The sequence below is a fragment of the Carettochelys insculpta genome, chromosome 4, assembly GCF_033958435.1.
Source record: "Carettochelys insculpta isolate YL-2023 chromosome 4, ASM3395843v1, whole genome shotgun sequence".
In the NCBI taxonomy this organism is placed as follows: Eukaryota; Metazoa; Chordata; order Testudines; family Carettochelyidae; genus Carettochelys; species Carettochelys insculpta.
The window spans coordinates 51,123,268-51,141,534 of record NC_134140.1 but is presented as its reverse complement, the minus strand read 5'-3'; the positions used below and the strand labels follow the sequence as shown (position 1 = coordinate 51,141,534).

The window sequence follows — 18,267 nt, the reverse complement described above, 5'->3', positions numbered from 1 at the left end:
TCTAGTGTAGACGTAGCTGGAGAGGGGTTTTCAGAGCAGAGACAGGAAGTAAAAAAGACAGTGGCTCTGTCTACACTAGCCCCCAGCTTCAAAGGGAGCATGGTAATTAGGATGTTGGGAGATTACTAATGAAGTGCTGTGGTGTATATGCAGCACTTCATTAGGCTAAATCTCCCCTGCGGCAACTTTGAAGTGCCGGCTTGCATGTAGCTGAGGGTCAGCCATGGTTACTTCCAAGTGCTGGTGCTCCTTCAAAGTCCCTTTACTCCTCAAAATTTTGTTTCTGAAAGGGGGGATGATCTTCTTCTGCAGCTATGGACCTATGGACACAGGAAACAAGTGTGGGGAGGTGTGGTGCTTTCTGGAGCCAGAGGAGATACCCAAGAGCAGCTGTGTGGGGGCAGAGGAGTCTTGTCCTTCCCAGCTCAGCTGGGACTCGCATCTATGACTTCTCAGTTGGGGTGCTCTCAGCAACATGGGGGAAATTGATTGAGGTGGCGATCCCACAATCTCCCCTACCCCAACAACTGCTTTGTGGCTCTTCTCCTTTTGGGTCAGGACCCCATGGCTACAACATCTTGAGATTTCAGATATAAACATCTAAAATGTGAAACTCACTAATTTTCAAGTCCTTTGGCCATGAAAATGACCAAAATGAACCATAAATTTGGATATGACTTGCAATTATAGTTTAGTCATTAGTTCTAATGTTTAAGTCTTGGGCAGCCTGTGGGGAACATTGATTTGCAAACAGAAGTGTGATCTTGTGCTTCAGGCCAGCGTAAGTCAGCCATCTGTGTATAATGAACCTAGTTACTGGACATGAGGGAAATGGAATGAGAACATTAAACCCTGTAGCCAAGTGTTAACTACTTTTTCCTTTTCTTGCCTTATTTTTACTCCGAAAGCAACAAGAAGTCCGGTGGCACCTTATAGACTAACATATTTTAGAGTGTAAGCTTTTGTGGGCAAAGACCCACTTTGTCAGATTTTTACTTGCAAACCTTATCTGGCTTTATGAATATTTGTTAATTATGCTCAGCAAAACTCCCATTAACTTTAAGAGGAGCAAACCCCAAGAGAATAAAACATTGTCTTTAGCACTGAGCTTTTATGGTTTCTCAGATGCACTGTTCTGGGAAAAAGCAATTCATCAGCTTTAGAAAAGATATTTATGATGTGTCCATATAGCTTCTTTGGACTTACTACTGTCCATTAGTATATACATTTAACTGATTACTTGGGTCTTGATCCAAAGACCATTATGCCAATGAAAAGATGCACATTGACTTCTGTGGATTTTGGATCAGGCCGTAATGGAGCAGCAAAATATGCTGTGACTAAGAATGTTTCATTCAGGGCTGAAGAGCATATAGCATTGTTGTGGCCAGTATCACAAAACATTTATCTGCCAGATAACCTAAAGATTTATATGTCCCTTCATGGATTAACCACCATGCCAAAGGATGTATCCATGCTGATGATGGGTTCTACTTGATAATGATCCTCAGCAGTGGGGACCAAGTGAATCTTCTGAGTCAGAGGCCACCAGCACAAAGCTGATTTTCTTTTCTGGAGGTTCAGTGTCTGTGGTTTCTACATTAGAGTGTTGCTCTTTTAAGACTTCTGAAAGCAGGCGACGCGCCTTGTTCCTCAGATGTGGCAGGGCACTTCGGATCCCTAAACCTTGACTCACGTGCTGCGGCTACCTTTAGAGCTCTCACATTCGCACCTGCTTGGTGTTCTCAAATCTGCAGGGAAAATGTCCTGAAAATGAACAAGATCGGCTGGGTCATCACCCAAGCCAACTGGAACATGAAATACATGGAAGCGTGCACGGAAAACACGGTGCGTGGCTGACGGAGGCAGCACCCGCCCCTGAGCCAGCCAGACACGTGCAGGGGCAACGAGGCGCGCGTGACTGGAGAGGCGCGCGCGCGCGCGCGCGCGGGAAGTCAGGGGCGTCGGCCGCCGCCGTTTCCCCTGTCTCTTTGGCCCGCAGAGCAGCTCCGCCCACTCCCCCCGCCGAGCGCAGGGGGATGTCGGCCATTGACTGGAGCTGGAGCGGGACGGCCGGGGCAGGGCGGGGCCGGGGGCGGCTCCGTGTAAAAGCGCCCGGTGGGAGGCCGCCGAGAGCGGCTGCCCCTTTCCCATTCGTTAGCAGCCGCTGAACGCAGCCGTTGCTGGCGCGAAGCTCGTAGCCTCGGTAGCTGTGGTGTTCGTGTCTGTCACGATAACCCGAGTCGCTGGCGTTCCAGCCCTCCCACTCCCCCACCCCCAGAAGCCGCATCCCTCTGCTGCTGAGAAATGATCAGAAACACCGAGTTAGCGGGTGAGCATCTGTCCAGTATTGGGCGGGACGGTCCTGTATTTGGGACGCCGTAAAGCCCCCGACTTATTTTTAAAAAGAGACAAATTATCCCATATTTTGGCCGGGTTACCCCACCCCCCCCGACCCCCCCACTAGTCATTTCCCCGTGCCTCTGGAGAGCATAGGCAGGTGCTGCCTGTATTTGGGACAGGGAAATACGGTTGCCCTAGAGTTAGGGAGAGATTCCCCCCCGTGCCACGCTTTGGCAGTGTCTTTTAAAACTCACTGCTCTTGGGCCACCAGAAGGCATCCAACAGCTCCATATTAACCTATCTTGTAATTATCCTGTTCTTGCTTTTCTTCCTGGAAAACAAGCACTGCCCTGCTAAAGTATTTGCTCGTTTTATTTAGCTAATCCACAGTAGTGCCTTCTTTTCTGAAAGCCTCCTCTCAGCAAACAGTTTTGTTTTGTTTGTTACCCTCCTTCAAATGCCTCCTGAGAACTCTCCTGTTTTTGATGCTTACACAAATGGAGAGTGACAGGTTAGAGTGGGACCAGTTTCTATTCAGGAAAGAGACAGGCTTTTGGGATTACACAGAGCTCTTGGGGTCTAAAGAACACATGAAGAAAAGTTCTGTGTAAGCTTGAAATCTTATCTCTTTCATTACCAAAAGATGATCCCATAAAAGTTGTCTCACCAACTTTGTCTTTCTAATATCCTGGGGACCAACTCTTGCTACAACAACACTGCATACAAAAGTAACAAGCAGCTGGCAAGCTGAGATCACTCCCTGTCATGCTGAGCAACATTGTCTCATTGTTTCCTTGTACTTCTCTGTCTGCATCAGTCTCTTATTTCTTGTCTTATTCTTAGGCTGTGAGCTCTTTGGAGCCTCTTTTTGTTCTGTTTATGCAGTATCTAGCACGGTGGAATCCTGGTCTTCTTATTAAGGCTTCTAGGCTCTATGGTAATATACATAAATAAAAATAGCAATGATTATTTGCTCAGTGGCAGCTAAAATTTAAATTTGGTTATTGGAGCTATAAGTTTTTCTCTCAAGAAAACTAAAATGAAGTACTGTTGCTGCCAGCAGTGGTTATGGGACATTTCTTTGCATTCTGCATTTTCTGGTTTGGATGATTAAGTTAGCCTTCTAATTTTAAGTCTCCTGGGTTTTCATGTATTCAAACTCTCAATTTTATAGGTTGAGTTTTTACATAAATTAAAATATCCTTTTTTCACTAATCTCGAAATGTGTGACCCCATCGTTTAAATACAGAATGATAATAGTAAAATAATGTGTACTGTATCCCTAATTTAAAATCAGATCTGAGCATATAGAGTGACATGTCTAATCCTTCACTAGTGTTGCCTGATGTTGACGTCTAGCAGGAATTGTGACTTTTTCCATAAATATGCTTTGTTTTGTTTCCTGCTCTCCAAGCCACTAGAGAATATGGAGCTGGTAAGACTTTACATTAGGCCCTTAGCCCATGTATGCAGCAAGTTTGGGAATGCCCTTTTGTGCATATAGATCCATAGGCTTTTTTGATTACGTTGGTTGGGGGGAAACACGTAGCGCTGCAGAAGCTGAAACAGTCAGTACACTATTTCCATCACAGCAATGTATCTCAAAGATCAGGTGTTAAACGCACATATGCACTGTCTTGTGTTAATTTAATGGAATTTAAATGTGTTTTCAGGAGGAAATCAGCTGACATTTCCTATTCTTTCAGTACTTGTATAAAGTGATATAGCAATATGTTAATGGTATATTGCAATGAATGGAGAACACACTTTTTTATAATTAGGCTACAGTATAAAGGCAAAACATTGAAGCAATATGAATGGTTGATGCTGTAGCCTGATGAATCTGGCATCCATGTATTGCTTCAAGCATGTAGATCTGATTTTTTATTTGTTTTTCTCTAGAGATCCAGAAGTTTAAATTTTTCACCTTTATATTTGTCTTTTCCTAAGGATAATTGGTTAGAACAGCACTTCTGTTTTTCATTCCAGCATCACACTTCATGACTTTTGCAAAACCTCAGGCAAACAAGAGATCATCTCCTTGAAAAGTAAAACACATCATTTACAACGATGATCAAGTGCACTGTGAAATATTTATCTGAAATCTCATCAGTTTTGAGCTCCTTATGAATGCCTCAGCTTGGGCGAGCGCCGCCCTTTACTCAGTGTTTGCAGTATATTCCCAGTGGAGGACATCCAAAACCTGATAATTAAAAATGAATTTTTTTCGGTGTTCTGGCTAGGCAACTCCCCCTGCACACCCCCCCAGCATATATGGGGAATACCTTCCAAGAACATTTAAGTGTATTGCAACAGAAGGGGGAGCTCTCATAACATCTGCCAAATACAAGTACATTTTAGAAAAACTCATAGAAAATTCATATTGGCATAAATTATGCACATAAGCATTGTAGTTTATCTATAAATCTTCTAGGAATGTACATATAATGTCAAGTATGGACCTTATTTCCTTGATCTTTTAGGCCTCTTGCAAACTGCTCAAGTTTCTAACCATATAAATAGTAACAGAACTAATCATGTGTTTAAAATGTGTAAATGTTTAAGATTTTAGAATGATTTTTCCATTTATTTAATAAACTGTTTGAATATTCCACTTTTTGTATTATAACTCTGTCATAATTGGTAATTGTGATCCCAATCCTGCACCTAGATATATGCCCGTGGACCTATATATCCAGGCAGCACCTCATTAACTTCCCTGGGATTCTGGACAGGTGTAAGGGCTTGCCTGTGCAGATTAGATTTCAGGTTTGGTACGTATGTATTTTTTGCGACAATTGCTCTTATTAATCTGGGACATAAGGGTATGCAAGGATGAGGCCCTATGTAATTATTAAGCTAGTTCTAATGAAGGATTGTTGATTTTCTTCTTTTTCTTTGGTCAATTAAAATTAGCTATTCATTTATGTACAATCTTAAATCTTAACTGAATATACTAAAATTTATCTCATATAAGATAACTGAAATATATTTATCACAAGTATTTTGAGGTAGATTATGATTACCTCAAAATATGGGAAAAAGAATGTTGCCATCATGTTTGCTACTTTTCCTCCCCAGTTGTTTAGTGGGATCAGCATGATCAGACTGGCACATGTTTACAACAAATTAACACTGAAGTAGGTTGAAAGTCCCAGCCAAATTCTTCACAGAAGAATTTATCTGTTGCTAGAATTGTTATTTGCATATTTCAATGCACTCAGACAAAATGATTTCTTTATAAGTATATTACAGTGTACATGAATTATATTAATGAATAAATATGTGCCTTGGAAACGTTAGGCTACATTTGCAGAACAAAAATAAAACCAAAATAAACACTCAAATCAAAAAGATATCCCATGATACTGTAGAAGCTTTTATTTTTAAAATCTACTCAGTGTCCCTAGAGACAAGTAAAATACAGTCAAGAGGAATACATAGAATAATGTTTACATTTTTTCTTTTGTTATAGAAGGGAGCTTTTGAAAAGCTGAAGCATCTGTCATATATTTGCCCTTAAGAAAGAGGTCAACAAAATCTCAGGCGGGTAAGGAAAATAAAGCACTTTATTTGATAAATAATTAATCCAGTGATACTAGAGTACAGTGCTGATTTTCTTACGTAATTTTATCTCCTTGGATAACTATTTCACTTAGGCAAATATAATTTAGAAAAAAGAAAACCATGCTAGTGCAACTGTGCAAAATTAGCGATTGCACTGAATTTTTAGACTGTTTCAACTGAAACTGATTACAGGTTGTACCTTCAAAAACTGGCATTCTCTTATCTGGCAACATCCCTTGTCCGGCATGATGAGAGATGTTCCTGGACTACAGAGTGAGGGCAGGAGTGTAACTAGCTAGCATCCATCCCTGCAGAGGGACAGCAAGGCTGGGCTGGAGGCAGTTTCTCCTCTGCAGCGTTACCTGGGGCACTGGGGCCATAGCACTGGCTTCTCCAGGCAGTCCCACGCGGAGCGCCAGCTTTCCTCAGCCACCCTGGGTGGGGGAACGGAGCTGGCGCTCTAGCTTCCCCCAGCAATCCCCTGCCGGGGTTTGGGGCCAGAGTACCAGCTTCCCCTGGCAACTCCAGGCAGTGCAAGAGGGTTGGAACACCAGCATCCCTCTGCAGCCTTCTGTAGGTCCCCCAGCAGCTGCATGCGAGTTTGGAGTGCTAGGGCTGGGGCTGGCTACTCTGGTGAGCCATAGCGAGAGAGCCAGGGAGCTGTGGAGGGCCAGAAGGGACAGGGGCATTAAGTGCTCTTGGGTTCACAAAATCCCTTGTTTGGGACCACTGAGATCCTGAGGGTGCTGTACCAGGCGGGTACTACCTATACTACTCCAGGTTCTTCCATCTTAAGTATTTGAGGGATAATCTGTCTGATGTCATTTTCCAGATGTTAAGGGAACTCCAACCAGTTTTTCTACTATGGTGCTAATGGCTAGCAGATAACAGTTCTACAATACAGGCACACTGTATACGTGTGACCTTGAACAAACTTGACCCATCTAATTATTCTTGATTATGCAGACATTTTATACTGTTAAGATTATGCAGGTACATTCAGATAATCAGATCTACTTCCTACTCCAAAAGTAGGTTGAGTGATTGGTAGCAAATATGGAAGGGCAGAGAAAAAAAACTCCGCAATGAGGCATTTAGGGGTCCATGCCAGTCCCAACAGTGCAGCTGCTAAATGAGGAAGGAAAGCAGTATGGACTGATTATGAACATAGATGAAAACAATAGTATTTGGAGATAGGAAGGTATTGGAAATAGGAAGGAAGATCAGCGTAGACAGGATTGAACTAGAGAAAGTAGTGAAGTCCATGTATCTGGGGAGCAACATAACATATGATCTAGACTGTAAGAAGGAAATAGCGACTAGAATAGTGAAAGCAAGAGCGAATTTGAAGGTGATGGATAAAATCTGGAAAATCAAAGTGATTAGCTTAGGAACAAAACTGAGCATCTTGAAAACGTGTATTCAGCAGCATATTGTACATATGTGAGACATGGTTGATAGTGAAAGATTCAAAGGGAAGGATATTGGCATTCAAGAGGAGTTGTTATAGAAAGGTCCTGAGAACAGAATGGATGAAGAAAGTCACCAGTGAGGAATTATATAGGAAGATACAGCCAAAAGAGAACCTACTGCAGAAGGTTATACAACAGAAGTTACAGGTATTCGAGCACATCTGCAGAATGAACAATGAACAAAAAATCAAGATCCTATTATTTGGCATAATGGACAGTTCAAATAGGAGAGGCAGACCCCAGAGAGAATGGATAGATGATATAGTAGATTGGTGCAAAGCTAGTCTACAGAAACTAAGCCACTCTGCACTGGGCAGGAAAAGATAGGAGGAAATAGTGAGGGAGGCATCGGACACATTGGTGCTAAGCCCATGATGAATGATGATGGTGAAGAGGAAAAAGACAAAAAGAACAAAAAAGTAAAGGGAGAGAAAGGAAAGGAATGGAGGAGACTGGAGAACAGCATTTCAGTTTCCATCTGCTAGCAATAAAAGATTTCTAAAAAGTCAGGCAAATCTTGTCAAATTTAGTAGATCAGTGGTGCTGGGGTAGGGTGACCATCCATTCCATTTTGAGCGGGACAGCCCCATATTTTGGGTGCCATCCCAATGTCCTGATTTATTTTGCCAGCGGAGCTAATTGCCCTGTATTCTGCTTTTTTACGAGAGCATGTGGCTGCCCCCAGTTCCGGCTCCCCACAGCTGGGGGAGCTTGACCTGTCTGGTGGCGTGGCTGCTGCCCAGCTTTCCCTGACTGGGGAAACTAGACCGGCATGGCTGCCACCCGGCTTCCCCCAGCTGAGGGAGCTGTGAGCCACACCTGCATGGCAGAGTGGCGCTGCCTGGCTTCCTCCAACTGGCAAGAGCCGGGAGCTGGATCAGTGTGGCTCCCACCCAGCTTCCTGCACCTGGTGGAAGCTGGGAGCTTCGCTGGTGGGATGGTAGCCCAATTCCCGGTGCTCCAAGTCATGGGGCAGCCAAGAGCCACAGCTGCCCCCCGCATTCCATCCAGCAGGTTGGCAGCCCCCAAGGGCAGCCTCTGCCTGACTCCCTGGTAGGGTGACCATCTGTCATCTTTTGGCCTGGAAGGTGTCATTCCCCTGTGTCCCATATTTAGCTGGGGGAGATATGGTCACCGTATGCAGAGGGTCTACGAAAAAAATAAAAGATTATCGCAGAAAATTAGTTTTAAATAGATTACAAATTACAATCAATTATTATTTCAAATTAAGAATCTTCCAATAATGTTCTTAATTGCTGTCCAAAAATCTATGTTGTGGCTTCCTTTTTCATTTAAAGAAGTGTACATAGTGCCTAGAACTGGCTTTGATAGGGTCTGTGAATGGGTTGGGGGGATGACTGGGGATCCGCAAATGGTTTTGTGGGTAGATGGCAGTCCTACTAGTGAAAGGTTGGGAACCACTGTGCTAGATGTTCCTGTTCTCAAAAATGCTATGTGCTCTTTAGCTGCCAGTATATTCAAGCCTCTGTGCCAATCTCCTATCCCAAGAGGCAGTCTATTCTTTGATCTGAGCTTTTTGCCTACAAGCACAGCTCTAGAGATGCAGGCTTTCTGTGAATTGCAGAATTTCCAAGGTGATGGGATGTATCACAGCTCTGGGAAGTCATTTTTAAGGGAGTATCCATGATCATATTAATTCATGAGTGTATTTCTAGCCAAAAAGATTGAATCCTGGGACAGTCCCAAAACATATTAGGCGAGGTAGCTCACATCTCCTGCAGCACTCCATTTTGGTAAGGCCCAGGCACTCTAACCAGAGTGACTAAAATAATGGTTTCCTCTGGATCAGCCTTAATCATAGAACAGAAGAGGTATAATACAAGTAAAACATTTTTCTTAATTTGATAAATCTGCTAATGATTGAAACCCCATTAACATATTGACAATGGACTTACAGTATCTTCCATTTCACTTTGTGGGATTTTAGCAGCACCTTGGCCTCAGGGATGGATTTAAACTGCTGGATCCACTAAAACTGCTACTTCCTCCTTATTTCTGGAGTCTTCTCAGACAGACACTTTCCTTCATTTGCATACACTGACCTCAGTTCTACTTCTTCATTCTGGTAACAACCCCACCAGCCCCTTCCTTTTACACAGGCAGTCAGTCCTACCCTGCCAACTCCTTCTTGGACAGGCAGGTCCTTAGTCTATATCCTACTTCAAGGACTCAGTGAGAGCTGACTCTTTTGCACCCAAACCAGCATCAAATATAGCAGTCTGTCTTCTCCTTACAGTATGGATAGACTGAAATTTACTACAGATGGGGTACGTTATAGACTGCCACAAGCAGAATGACAGGGTGGCGAGTATGATGATCATTAGTGTGGCCTGTTCCCTTGTCCTTCTTTCCCACGCTATGAAATTACTTGAAAGACAAAGGGGAGACAATGTCCATAGTGCCCCTCTTACTTGCATTATCCTGTATACTGCAGCAGCATCAGTTGTGTGGTTAGCAACAGTCAGTGAAGAGGCTTGCTGCTTCCACTAGTCCTCCTGATAAGAGAGGTGTTGGCTCATCCTTCCTTGTCCCTTGAACCTAAAGTAGGTCTCTACTAGCATACAGCTAACTAGCAAAATCCAGGTGTGAAATTTTCATCTATGGCTGCTTTCCTGCTTATCTCTGATTCTCTGCCAGCTATTATAACTTCTTGAATACTGCAACCTTTGAATTGTGATGCCTGTCTCAGATGTCCATAGGTAATCAACCCTTATGTGGTTCTCTTCTAGAAACTTCCAAACTTGTCTGTTAAATGGTCCCATCCCGGAAATCCCATTTATCATGACCTAAGTTGCCGGATATCAGAATGTTAAGAAAAAGTAGCATTTTTTTCAAAGCGAAACAGATGAGAAAATATAGTAATTCAGAGAAAATAGCTAGTTTTGCTGTTGACAATGATACTCTAATTATCAACAAACAGTCTTAGTGCCAAGTCAGTACTAAGAAGGTGCACATAGTGCTCTTTAATTAAGTCTGAAGTAACATCATGAGGGCCAGACTCTGGTCTCAGCTACGGTAGTTTAAATCCAATGCAATTCAGTTGACTTTTGTGGAGGAACTAGTGGTGTAAATACAGAATAATTGAGGACAGATCTTGTCCCCATGTCTACCAGGCAAGCTTGAGAGTAGAGATACATTTTGAGACAACAGACAGGGTGAGGAAAGGAAATGGTAATAGTAATACAATATTATGGTTACTAAATCATGTCGTTCAGAACAGAGAAGAGAATCCATGACCTTCTGGGAAAATTCTTAATGTGTAGAGAAAGCCCAATGCATTAGGAAGAAGCAGGATGCAAACAAACAAACAAACCAAAACAAAAAGGTACCCTTTTCTTTTGTTTCCTGTGAATAAGATCCTACTTTAAAAGAATTAAGAAGACTTTCTGTTAGCAGTATCAACTCCATCAAAAATTTGGCCCTGAATATGACAGTTCCTGCTGTTCTGGTGGAAGCCTTAGGAGCCATAGTACCTGAAGGAGGCACAGTGCTTCTTGGTGCTATTGTAAGGACAAGGGGCGTGCATCTATTCTACAACCCTTAAGGAGGGAAAATAACCTGCTGTCCTTTGTACTGGCAGGTGTGGAAAGTGGGACATGCCATGGAAGCCAAGAGCAGTACTCATTTTGCACAAAGTTCAGGCACTGCTATTGTTTTTGGATCCTGCAGAAGGGCCAGATATATGGAAGATTCTTCCACAGCCTAGGCACACATGCAAGGGCTCAACTCAGTTTTCACCACAGTGTAGTTTACAGTGTCTTTTGAAAGTTACCTAAACCTGTTAATAAAGTTTGTCGTCCTTTTTTCAAGATACAAATGTGTAAAGAAGAACAAAATGTTTTAGTATTTTCCTAACAGAACCCAGCCACAACTTTGCCCCAACACTGTAGTTTACCAAGAGTAAGTAAGAGACAAGAATGCTACTGTTTCCTTCAGAAACCTAATTGAGAACATACACATTTTTGAACAAAACTGTCACTCTTTGAATTAAATATTAGTCATACTGCAGAAACACTCACCCTATTAAAATAAAATATTGACAAGCAGAGGTATATAATACTTCTCTGGTATTTGGTATTTTGGACCACAGTCCTGAAGTGGAGAGCTTCCATACCTAAGACTCAACAGTCTAGTTAGAAAGCAAAATCATCAGAATGTGAATATAGAATTCTCCTCCCACAAAAATAAAGACAACTTTTGAAATTAAAAAGTGCCCCCAGGATCCAAGCACTTTAACAATTTCTTGCAGTAAGTCCTCTCTCACACCTGCTTGTCCTTCCAAAATCCCATCTCACCTTTCTGTCTTTTGACCTTTTTGTATCCTGCACCAAACTCAACATCATGTTAACATGTGGATATAGCTGGCTGTTGGGAATGCCAATTTCTTGCTGTATAGAAACTGGACTTTTTGATGTGAAATGTAGCATGGAATAGTATAAACGTGAACTCACTGATATCTTAAGACCATTTTTGTCCTCCCACTCCTAAGATTATATTAATTCAGTCTATAAAATGTTTTGTTTAAGCAATATTTAAATTTGAAAACCAATCCCTCTACTCCTGCAACTTCAGCATGCACTTTGAGAATATAGATATAGTCTTCTGATATTCTGTTCTATATCAGAAACATTTGTTCAAAAGGAATATTCATAATTAGCAAACAGACTCTACATTTAGTGATAGATATGGCTGTGGCAGGGCATACTGCACCAAAGCACAAGTTTGAAAGAGTGGAAGTAAACAGTGTGACTTGTAAGTTTCTTTCCATCTTCCTGGAAAGAAACCTACAACTCTTTTGATTAACACATTCCAGACTTCCATAAGGTTTTACTTTCATTTCCAACAGATACCCAGATAGAATATGTACCCCAGTTGCACCAAATTTGAACCCTACCTCGGAGCCTTAACAGTAGCTTCAATTATTTCAATAATTTCCCACTTGCATGAAATGTGTGACATCCAGATGAACTTATCTGTTGATGAAATTAACAGAAAAGAGAGTTGAGGTTTTGATTTACAGTTCCAAATATAATAAGGTTGGCATAGAAACAGTTTTGATGTAGCCCAGAGCAAGGATAACATCAGGATGCACTTGACCAGGGGTTGGCAGCCTGCGGCTCCAGAGCTGCATGTGGCTCTTTAAGGAGTCACTTGTGGCTCTGGATGCTGCTGCTGCTGACTCCTCTAGCAGCTCCCTGCCCTGGTTCCACTAAAATAATAGAACTAAAATTAATTGGTTTAAAGGCTGGCAGGGCAGCATGAGGGATCTGGCCATTAAACCAATTAAATTTAGTTCCATTATTTCAGCATGGCAGGGCAGGGAGCCACCCATGCTGTAGGTGGGGGAAGTGAGCAGGAGAGCTGGGGGAGGGGCAGCCGACTCTGCCCCCACTGGAGCTGCAAAGTTGCAGTGAGAAGCAGGTAGAGGAGGAGACATCAGCCACAGAGGAACAGTAGCAACATGCATGCACAGCTGAAGAAGCTTGTTGGCTGAGGCAGGTTAATCCTGGGGGTGGAGGGCAGGTTTGGGGCTGAGAGGGGTTAAGCCTGGGGTTGGGGAGGTGAGTTTAGGGGCTGAGAGAGTTTAAGCCTGGGAAGGGGGGAGTGATTTTGTGGGCCAAGGGGGTGGGTAGAGCCTGGGAATGCAGGGTGGGGCATAGAGGGTTGATGCGAACATTGCTCCTTCCTACTTAAGAGGCTATCTCCAGGTGCAGCATTTTTCTTGTCCTCATTTGCTCTCCAGTCCAGGGGTGAAAGAAACTTTCTTACTGGTACAAATCATTGTGTGTGTGCTGTTCTTAAAATAGGGGTTACAGAAAGTATGATTTTGACGTTATTTATTAAGGATTGTCTCGTATTCACATGCATTATGGCTCTTGAAATACTGATTTTGTAACTGAATTTGAAAAAAACGGCTCTTCTTGCTATTTTGATTACAGACTCCTGCATATGGCTATGGCTATGTCTACACTTGAAGTAGAAGTCGACCCCGATTCACAATTTTAGCTAAACCAATTGTGTAGCTAAAATCCATTTATCTGCGATCGACTTCCATGTGTGTCCACACATCAGAAGGCTGACCTTCCTTTTGCCTGCCTTGTTCCTCGCCTCTCACACGGAGTATAGTTGTCGACGTTGACTCCTGGGAGTGTCCTTTTGTGCAGGCACACAATGAGCAGGTCAATCTCCCCTTGTAGTGTGGCTCTATCCTGAGTTAGTCCAGTGAGCATGCCTGTTGCTATTCCTCCTTCCACTGTGAAGCAAATCTTTCAACCTTAAACATATCAATGTGGGGCACCTGCAAATCTGATAGCTGACATCAGGAACTGAAATGATAGAGCTAAAAGCATAAGATTTTATGTAATGTGCTAAAGAGCTGGGCTCATAAATAGAGTGCTGTCACAAGTTTACACCTATTGTGGATTGGGCGTAGCAGGACACATACACACATTGACTAACGGTTTCCAAAAATAAAGTGTGCAGCAGGTGACTGAGATGTGAAGTGTGTATTCTGGTGATAAAGACATGATTTAAGATGCCAAAGTTAAAGTAAAATATCTGTTTTAAAGTGGTCTCTTTCAATTTGTAAAACTTTCTTAAAATACCATCACTGGACATAAATCCTATTGCTGATCTGATTCTCTTATCTTCAGATTCCCTAACATAGGATCTTGCTATTTGAGCTGCAGAAGTTTCTCTAGGCTAACACCCTTTTTAACCGTCTTGTAAACTGAGGTGTGGGATTATAATAAATAATGAGGATAGTAACATTCATGAGAGTTTAAACAACACTTAGAAGAGCTGGGTTTTGAACACGTGATCTCTGCCAGCACAAAATCCTTTTTTAATGAGTTTGAAGTGTGTTTGAAAAGTCTGTTTCCCTCTCATTTGCCTGCAGCGGATTTGTTGTCCAATTAAGTATTAGTGGCTTTGCACATGTTGTCCATTATGACCAAAGTCATTTAAGTAGTTGAACTGGGAAGAAGGAATCAGTACTGATGAAGAACATTTATCCCATCTTCTCTTTATTGAGTACTATGAAATACTGGCAAAAGACACAGAAGAACTGGAGAACAAATTGCAGTAACTGCAAACATTTTTGCGTGATACTGAGTTGGAAGCATGGGTGATAAGTGAAGGTGCAGCTATGGAGAGCAAACCCCAGCCCCACCCCTTCCACCCCAAGATCCCACCCTTCCTCAACCTTCCCTCCTGGGCATATGGAGTTGCCACACCATGGCCTAAGTTCTCTTGGGCAGCTGGGGAGCCAGGTTTCCACACACTGGCTCCAGCCCTCACCAGTGACCAGGGAGCTGGGCTGCCATGCTATGACCACAGCCTTGGTGTGGGGTTGGGATGTAGGCAGTTTTGGGAAGGCAGTGCCGTCTCTTGCCTACATTTCCTGCTGCCCATGGTTGGAAGTGAACATGTTGAAGATAAAGTGCATGTGGAATGAGCAGTGCACAGTAGGAATCATCAGCGTGAACAGGAAAGAAGTTGAGGAGATTAACAAATATAGCTGAATAGAGAGAACTCATTTGAAGGGGAATGTAGCAGGAGGAGACGGGCAGGGTGGGAAAGTTTAATCAGAATAAAAATATCTTTAACAGATGAACTGCCAATGAAGAGAAGGAAAGAACTATTTAACTCCAGTCTTCTGCCAGCAATGATATACAGAGCGGAAAGTTAGTCAGCGATGAAAGTGGAGGAAGAAATATTTGCTGTCACCCAGAGAGCAATGGAAAGGCACAAGTGTAAGATATTGCTCCATGATCACATGAGGAGATCAGAAGATGTACAGAGGTAACTGATGTAAAGCAAAGCTGTGATGTATGATGCAAAGTGCAGATGGGTGGGTCATGTAATGCATAAGCAAGACAATAGGTGAACAGCTTGCATCAGTGACTGGATCTCCAGAGATCACAAATGACCATGGGGCAGACTGAAAACACGTTGGACAATCTCTTAACGCGACTCTTTGAGCAGAAAGGAAAGAACATGCTTGCAAGAAAATGGAAAGGTGCGGCGTCAACTTACGTTCATGGAAAGACAAACAAAGATACGTTGGTCAAATGTAAAGGGACTGTTGGCCATTTCCTGGAACTCAGTGGGTTCTGGCTGGCTAGCCCCAACGTCAAAAGGAAGGGGAGGTGTCAATGAGAAATCAGGACCTTGAGACTGACAGTCCACAGGAACAATGGAAATAGGACTACACTCCAGGTCAGCCTGATTGAAAAGGCAGGCATACTAAACAGAGAGTGAGAAGGCTAGGGGGAAGGAGGCTATCCCATCTTCCATGTGAGCTGGATAATTCTGGTGTGACAGAGGGGGAGCTGAGCTAAGGAGAAAGAAGGGGCCTTAGATGAGCTGGGGAGCGGTGCTCTGCCTGCTAGACAGAGACATACTCAAGAAACATATCTGTACTGGGAGGAGAGTTGTAGCCACAGATCCTGAGGCACCGCGTAGAAAACAGATCCATGCTGGGAGGAGAGATGAAGGCATGGAACATAGAGACCAGAGAAGCTGCTGGGCAGCTGGAGGAAGAGCAGCAGAGAGCTGGGGCTGGAGCAGTCTGGACCTGGATATGGTGAGCAGCAGGAGAGAATGAGGGGGTACCTTGGGAGGAAGTCTAGCGCAGGGAGGCACCACCAGCCAAGAGGCCTGCAGACTTTGAGGGGTATTGTAATCCCAGCTGCGGTGGGGGCATGGTAGATGGAGGAGGGCTGATGCTGGGGAGAAGGGTCCTGCCACCCAGGGCAAGTTCTGACCTGAAGCATCCCTGCAGCTCAGCCAGGACCTGAGAAGTAGGCCTGGGGTCTACAAGAAATAGAAAGTGACCTACCTTGCATTCCAGAGACACTGAGTTCTCTGTGCCACAGAGTGGGGTGATGTGTTTTCCTTAAACCATTCCCATGTTTACCTTAATCTTTTGTTCTAAATTGATTGCTGTTTAATACATTGTATTTGCTTTGAATGGTGTGTAATCATCAGTGGGTCAGGGAAGTGTCCAGGGCAGAGAGAACACCCTAGTGTGGGGAGACCCTAGTCCCTGCCCTATGGTACCGCAACAAGGTCAGGGGTCAAGCCTCCCAGGAATCCTGGGCTCAGCCTTGTTGGGGTTAGGGAGGCCTCTAGGTACAATAAATGGGAGTAGGGACTCAGATCCTTTTGGTAGCCCTTTTTACCAGGGTACTATAGAAGCCAGGAAACTGAGTTGGTCTTAGGGACTGGCTAGCTGGGCTGTCACCTGGGTCTGCCAAAACAACTAGTTTGGCATGTTGGGCTTGGCTGCTGTCTTGGCAGCCAGGTTTCTTCTGCACTGAGCACTCCCAAGTGAGCACTCCATCCCTGGGCTGGTCCCTGCCACACTGCCCGCACTCTGCTCCTGGGCAGGCACCCCATTCCTGGGTGGCCCCTGTCATGCTATGTGCTCCAGGATTGGGTGGGCTGCTGGTTCAGAGGTGGGGTGGAGCCCTGGGCTAGGGGTTATTGTGGGGGACATCATTTTCTAAGGACTGCCGAAATTTGCCCGAGACTGCTAATTGTCTAGGACTGGCCCTGCTGGGAAAGTTTGAAAGCAGGACCGTTCTCCCACTTACACAAAGACGAGAAAAGGTGATGACTAGAAAAGTATATAAGATTCTATAGAGAACCTACCTATGCACAACATAGTCCAGGAATCAGCACACAGGCAAACACAATGATGCCAAAGGGCACGTCCAAGAGTGTCTTCAAATTCCAAAGGGGTACATAGAAAGTGAGACAACCCATGCCTAAGAAAGCACCAGAAGAGATGACTTAGAACTTTTCTTATTCATTCTATGTCAATGTGTTTTCATCAAACCATCATGACGAAACCCAAATCGAGCTCAAAGTTTTTATTCTACGGTTTGTTTTTTGTCACTTTATTGAGATTTTACAAAATAATGTAAAGCTTCTGTGCAAATCAACCTCTGCAAGGTGCATCTACCATTGCAGCATAATAAATTATATGTTGTGCTTATATAGCACTTTCCAACCTAGCTAGCCTCCCAAAGTGTCTTCTTAATGCTAATGGGTTTCATTCTCACACACTAAAGCTATTTTATGCTGCTGTGCCAGTGTAAAGAGCCCTTAAATGGGCTGTAAATTATGTTGACACCCACTTTAAGGCCACTTTACAAGACTGGAGTAGTATAAAGTTGCCTTAGCATCATGCCTTTAACTTTGCCATCTATCTGTGAGGTGGATAAATAATATCTCCATTTTACATATGTAAGACCTAGGACGATAACAGGTGAAGTGATTCACCTCATTTCACAGAGAAAAAGTCTACTAAAGCTGGGGACAGAATTCAGTTTTTCTAACTGCTGTATTTAGGTCTCTGGGATCAGTTGATGTTTTGACACAGCAGGCTGGTGAATAGCTTTGTTTTATTGTATTATTTTGTTATTGGTGACCTCGGCACTGATTCAGGGTTTAGTAGTGTTGTTGTCCAGTGAACTAGAATAGAAGCTCCGTGTAAACAAATACATTAAGGCCGTTTCTACACTTCCTTTGGAAGTGGCATGCTAATACATGGAGCGAAAGACGCTAATGAGACATAGATGCAAATTCCCCGTACCTCATTAGCATAACGTCACGTGATTTGGAGTCTGGAAGACTGTTCTTCCGGACTCCAAAATGCCGTGTAGAAGCGCAGTCCCGGGGGGCTTCCGGAAGGAAGTCCTTTTTCCGGAGGCCCCTTCTGGAAAATTTTTGGGAAGGAGGGGCCTCTGGAAGAACCACTTCCTTCCGGAAGACCCCCCGGGGGCCACGCTTCTACTCGTTGTTTTGGATCCCAGAAGAACGTCTTCTGGACTCCAAATCATGTGACTTTATGCTA

General features: G+C 43.6%; 1 long non-coding RNA gene across 1 annotated transcript; it reads left to right on the top strand.

The window, feature by feature from the left end:
• The first annotated feature begins 2,049 nt into the window (after positions 1 to 2,049).
• Positions 2,050 to 13,923, top strand: LOC142012034 (uncharacterized). Its single transcript, XR_012645246.1, has 4 exons — positions 2,050 to 2,332; positions 5,015 to 5,117; positions 5,819 to 5,893; positions 13,343 to 13,923. It is a non-coding gene; the product is annotated as an uncharacterized LOC142012034 (long non-coding RNA).
• Positions 13,924 to 18,267: the final 4,344 nt, after the last annotated feature.